General features: G+C 48.4%; 1 protein-coding gene across 1 annotated transcript in view; it reads left to right on the top strand.

Annotated features, from left to right (window-relative positions):
* The first annotated feature begins 1,932 nt into the window (after positions 1 to 1,932).
* LOC144792309 (2'-5'-oligoadenylate synthase 3-like) overlaps positions 1,933 to 6,000 on the top strand; it is a 152,365-nt gene continuing 148,297 nt past the window's right edge. Inside the window, exon 1 of the mRNA XM_078667258.1 lies at positions 1,933 to 2,184. The gene's annotated coding sequence lies outside the window, so the exon portion shown is untranslated. The remainder of the gene's footprint in view (positions 2,185 to 6,000) is intronic.

The raw sequence follows: 6,000 nt of genomic DNA, 5'->3' as shown, positions 1-6,000 counted from the left end.
AAGGCGAGCACAGGAGGTTAGGGGTAGTCTAGTGACAGCTCACCCATGAGAATCCGCATCTGTCGCTTGCCGAAGAGCCGGGAGAAGATGGAGGAGATTGTGAGGCCCATGGCTGCGCTGTCCGAGTACTTCCGACACTCCTCGCTGCTCCCTCTGCCACTGACTGGTCTGTGTGGGCTTCCGTTAGCTGCTCTTCAAGCACTACCTCTGCCACGTCACGGTCTGCCTGTCCGTTGCTGCAACACCACCACTTCCAACGCGACTCAAATGACGTCAGTACTGCCACATCCCAGGGCAGACCGGAAGGGGACCCCTGGGCGTGGCTACAGATACGACAAACAATGAACCCTCAGGAATCTGAAGCTGGAGACATAAAAGAAGGACTATACTGCCTGCGCTTGGGTTTCATGTTAGAAGTAAAACACTGTAGCTGTACAAAACACAAGCGTCGTTCGCAATGCTTTTTAAAGCATTACTATTATTTGTTTGTAATCAAGAACATATATAACTACGGTTAAACTACTCTACAAAACGGTTATCCCTGATCTGGATACTGTATATTTTCTCATTGTATTGAGAAAAAAATCCCTGTGCCTGGGTTAAGATTACTTTCATGTGAATCATTTTATGTCAGTGCTTGGACGTATAGCTCTTCGGCCAAAGTCTGCAGCCATTTTTAAGTGGTGAGTTAGGTCTATTAAGAACATATTGCCAAATTAAGGTCTCAGTTATGTCCTTCTAAATTGTTCGTATGCGTCATATTTTCAGTAAGAAAACAGATTGGACGGCAGTAGACGTAAAATAAATACTATAGACTCCATTTTATTTGACAAGTGTAGTGTTACTAAATGTTCAAAAGTAAACAGTACGAAAACAATGTTTTCAGATAAGCCTACAATAATGGCAAATAAGAGATTTATGTAGTGCATTAAAAAAAGTATGGGAACTTGGCTGCGGGTGACGGCTCAATGCCGGACCAGATTCGGGGGCGGGAGAGAACACGGTCGGCGGGAGGGGTGCGGGAGAGAACACGGACGACGGGAGGGGGGCGGGAGAGAACACGGACGACGGGAGGGGGGCGGGAGAGAACACGGACGGCGGGAGGGGTGCGGGAGAGAACACGGACGGCGGGAGGGGGGCGGGAGAGAACACGGACGGCGGGAGGGGGGCGGGAGAGAACACGGACGGCGGGAGGGGTGCGGGAGAGAACACGGACGGCGGGAGGGGGGCGGGAGAGGACACGGACGGCGGGAAAGGGGAGGGAACGGGAAAAAACGTAACTCCGCCCAGGGAAAAAATCTCGGGAACGCCCCCGAATCTGGTCCGGCCTTGACGGACAGATCCGGCACCCAATGGCTAGCCTCCATTTATGGAGCTAGCCAATGAGAGCCGGGGGACGTTCCCGAAGTCCTTATGGTCAACATAGGATTTCACCTGCGCCGAAAAGCTGCGCAGAGAGCAGCCTTCGGCAGGCGAAACCCAAAAAGGAGGATTTGCGTTTCAAATGTCCGATCCTGCAGCAGCACACTTCCAAAGCCCATACATGACAGTAACCCGATTCAAAGCCCGATTTTCCCGATTTTTTAAAAAAAAATCTCCCACTTTGCTCTTCTGAAATATTGGCATGTATGGAAAGGAGCCAACCTTAGCTGCAAAAGTAGAGCCCCCTCACTTGAAACACTGCTGGGACCTGAGCCCCGGCTGGTGCAGTCGAAAAACTAGCGCTTAAGAAAGGGGTTGGTGCGCTTGGAGCCCTGCTGTTTACACCTTTGCTTTGGGCGCTATGCACAACGGCTAACTCGACAGGAATCGCAACTGCAAACAAGCTTTGGGCAGGAGTGTCGAGGGATAGGCATAGATGACGCGCTGTCGAGGAAACGAAACCAAGGGCAGAGGAGGTCTATGCGTGTGTGAGTAATGTATGTGGGCTGCTTCGAGGAGGAGGCGGACCTAAGGAGCTGTTTTTACTTACACTCTCTCCTGGCTAAAGTGCAGCGTCAGTCTGCGTATCTGCTTCGGTCACAAGGAAGGCGATAAAGTGGTCGTAAAGGTGCGAGCGACGTAGTATCGGAGCGGGGGAAGCCGCGGCTCGAACAAGACAGCGGAATCTCCTTTTAAGACAAATCTCTGCTCTTCACAAACTGAAGCGCAACATCTGACTCCGGCAGCCAGCCGTCCGCTTCGGTAATTGTGTGATCTCTTCTTGTTTGTCACGTTCTGCATTCCCTGGTATTTTCTGATGATTCCTGACTTTCTCTCCCTCTCTACCCCTGGTTTATTTACTGTCTCTGTGTCTTTCTATCTCTACGTTATCAGTATCTGTCACCGTGTTAATTGTCGGACTTCGTGTTTCTCCTCTGTCTGTTTCCCTCCGTTGAATTCACTGCCACTCCTTCCTATCACACTGGGCGCCGCCCTATCGACGACCTGCCTCTGTCAGTCTCTGTCTCTCTGCATTTCTCTGCTGTGGAAGTTTCAGTGGGACTCTTCCCGTGTGCATCTGTTCTCTGTCATCACCTGCCCTGCAAACTCACTGCAATTGAACCCGGGTCCATAGAATTAACCCCTCCCCTCCCACGGTGGTAGAAAGCACGCAGGAGAATCCAAGATTTCCAGGTCCATGCGTGAGGTGCTGCTCCAGTCCAGTTTTTTTTTCTTTGAATTCTGTGAGTTGTAGTCTTTTTTATGCCATTATAAAACGGAACTACAAGCCCCAGAAGTCTAAGGGAAAAAAATTGGACCGGAGTAGTGCTTTTTGGACTTTGGAAAACTGTCAACTATGGAGACTGACAAAAATGACAATCGGGCATCCGGGACTGTGGTCATCAGACGTAGCATAATTTAACCAAAGCACGATGAAAACACAATAAAAACAGGTAAGCATTTTCAATAATGCAGTATGGACAACTTAGAGTACAATCCCCACTCCGTCGCCTCTAACAAGCACTTTGAAATAAAATAACAAAAAAGAAATGTCACACGCACTCCCCTTAACTAATGAAGGGTAATGAGATCTCTAGAGTTCCTGCTCATTTTTTTAAATTTTAATTTGCAACTGAGACTGTAACTAGCCAGCCACTGCCCCATATACATTATACTATAGGCAACCCCGGTGGAGAGCTAGAAGATCCAGGACCATATTAGTATAGGAGGGGTAGCTGGGTTCTAGATGACAGCACTACCAGACTGAGTCACACTCTTATTGGTCTATATTACCCACCTCAAATGATCTGCTACCAGTAGATCATAAAAATAATTGCAGCAATATATGGATGAGAGGCAACATAAAATGAACATATCATATGTACATATTCAAATTCACAATTTTCTTCTTTTGTTGAAATCTTTCTTTTATTAACATGTATTCGAAGTATGCACCCGAAGAAAACCAGCCAATGCGTTTCGCCCAAACAGAGAGTTTCTTCGGGGCAGAAAGCATACACATAGACGACGTGGTCTTCTGTCTTTTAGCGAAAAAAGCGTCAATAGTCAATTCTTAGTCATAGTGGGGAGAATCCCGGGTAAGGGAATACTCAAGGAACGAAGGCAGAAGGACCTCTGAGTCGCGGTACCTCAATGAGGATCGGGAGCCGTGTCCGGTGTGCTAACCGCTGCCAGATTAGCTGGAGCGATGTGCCAGCTGCCCCCACCCCGTGTCTGGCAAATCATATTCCCATCTAGAGGATGACAAGAATAGAAGTCCACTTTATCCCTTGTAGCTTTTTGTCACATTTTCAGTGGCAGCTCGCATATAAGGAGGGCGGTGGGGTGGAGGCAAAAATAAAAGTGAAAAAATAAGTAAAGAAACAAAAAACACTTACCTTCCTGGCGCGACTTCCTCCTCCTCGCTCAGGACTTCTCCAGGCAGGCCGGCATCAGTAAAAACTGCAGTAACCAATCCTGGTGCTGCTCTCATGCTCACTCACCGCTCCCTAGGACACTGAAGCCCTATGCTGTTTAAGACAGCTGTGTTAGAGAGGTTTAAAATGTGCATGTCTGGCTGGCCATTGCAAGATAGCCGGCCAAAAAGACATGTGCACTTTAAACTTCAAGTGCCTTGCCCAGTGGTGTGACGAAAGTTTTAAGGGGCCCCCCTGCAATGTACACGGAGGGGCCCCCGCTCTGGATTTTACCTGGAACGCTGAGAGCTGAGTACTGTGCAGAGGGGGCCCCCTGATGCTAGGGGCTCCACGCACCACGGGGGATGTGGGGGCCTGTGTTACGTGCCTGGCCATTCCCATCACTTCTTTCTGCTGCTGCCTGACTGGCAGCAGCAGAAATCACTGGCCCCGCCCCCGTCCATAAGTTCGGCTCGGGACGGGGTTTTGAAAAATATAATGGTAATAAATTAACTTTATTAGCAGTTTATTTTTCTCTCTCTGGGGGCAATTTTTCAGTGGGGCAATGCTCCTCCACCTTAACGGAGGACCTGCCCCTGGACATTTCGCCAGCTATATAGTGGTGTGGGTGGGTACTTACTATAATGTGGCCTCACCTCTGCACAGAGGCCAGTCCTATTACCCCTCAATCATTTAAAACCCTCCTAATTGAAGGTACTCTAAGACTGAGGCCTCAGGATTGTGGTTTACAGACTTGGCACAGATTAATTAAAACATCATTGTTATAACCATTGACACAATAAAATAGGTAAACTTTTTGAATATTGCTGTATGGGCAACATCATAGATAGAGCGAGGTATAGTACACGTATATTGCGATCATAACCCCTAGTGATGATCACATTATCCATCAATTTCAAATGTTCTACATGCATCCTCTTGAGGGGTTGAAGCATACCACCAACAATTGACGTCCCTTCAAACAGGCAAGGCGCATCACGCCAACAAACATACACATCAAGTATGAAGGCACTTTATATTTTTTGCATGATACATAACACAAATCTAAAAAGCAGCCTAAAACTACAGTCTAATGTTATGTTATATATGTTATATATGGGTCTTGTATAGCGCAACGGCTACTCCAAAGGAGTGTCCCGGCGCTTTTATGCTCCTGACCCAGAAAAGGAAGCTAAAAAACATAACAACAGACAGGAAGCACAGAGGAAGGAGACAGAAGAAATCTAGTTCGAGAATAACCAGGTCTTAAGATCCTTTCTAAAGGCCAACAGATTGGACGTGGACCGCAACGACAAGGGAAGGGAGTTCCACAACTGAGGGGCCAGGTATCTAAAAGATCGCCCTCCCAGGCGTGCCCTCTTTATACGCGGGATCGCGGCCAGGGCCAAAGACTCCGATCTTAAAGATCGCGTCGGCCGGTAAAAAGCCAACCTTTTCTGTAGGTATTTAGCACCCGTGGCATGCAGTGCCTTGTGAGCTAATGTCAGAGCCTTAAACTTTATCCTCTTCCGTATGGGAAGCCAATGGAGGGATTGCAGCAGGTTTGAGGCACTGGCGCGACGATGCAATCCAAAAATTGCTCGTGCTGCCGCGTTCTGGGTCACCTGCGGGCGCTGTAAAAGGTATTCTGGGAGGCCCAAGTACAGAATGTTGGCGTAATCCAATCTGGATCCGATGAGGGCCTGTACAATTATTCTCCGGTGTTCCTGGGACAAAAGAGGAAAAAACTTTCGAAGCATCCGAAGGATGCCGAAACAGGTTCCAGTAAGGGTAGCCACCTGGGAATTAAGCGTTAGCCCATTATCAATTTTAATTCCCAGGTTCTTAGCCCAGATGGACGCCTGAGCCGGAGGGAACATGTCAACAGGCCACCAATCATGCCAGTTCGGTTCCAGAGGACATCCAAAGAAAAGTATCTCAGATTTATCCGAGTTACACTTGAGGCTGTTCAGATGGAACCAGTTAAAAACAGCCCCAAGGCACTCACGGATACTTTCCCCATCGAATTCTTCGCTCTTACGGCAGGTGAAAAGAAGCTGGGTGTCGTCAGCATATGAGACGATCTGGGCCCCGAAGGACTCCACCAAAGTCGCCAGAGGGGTCATGAGGATGTTAAATAGAGTTGGGCTCAGCACTGAGC

The sequence above is a fragment of the Lissotriton helveticus genome, chromosome 11 (genome assembly GCF_964261635.1).
Source record: "Lissotriton helveticus chromosome 11, aLisHel1.1, whole genome shotgun sequence".
NCBI classification, from domain to species: domain Eukaryota; kingdom Metazoa; phylum Chordata; class Amphibia; order Caudata; family Salamandridae; genus Lissotriton; species Lissotriton helveticus.
This window is presented reverse-complemented; position numbering and strand designations above follow the sequence as displayed.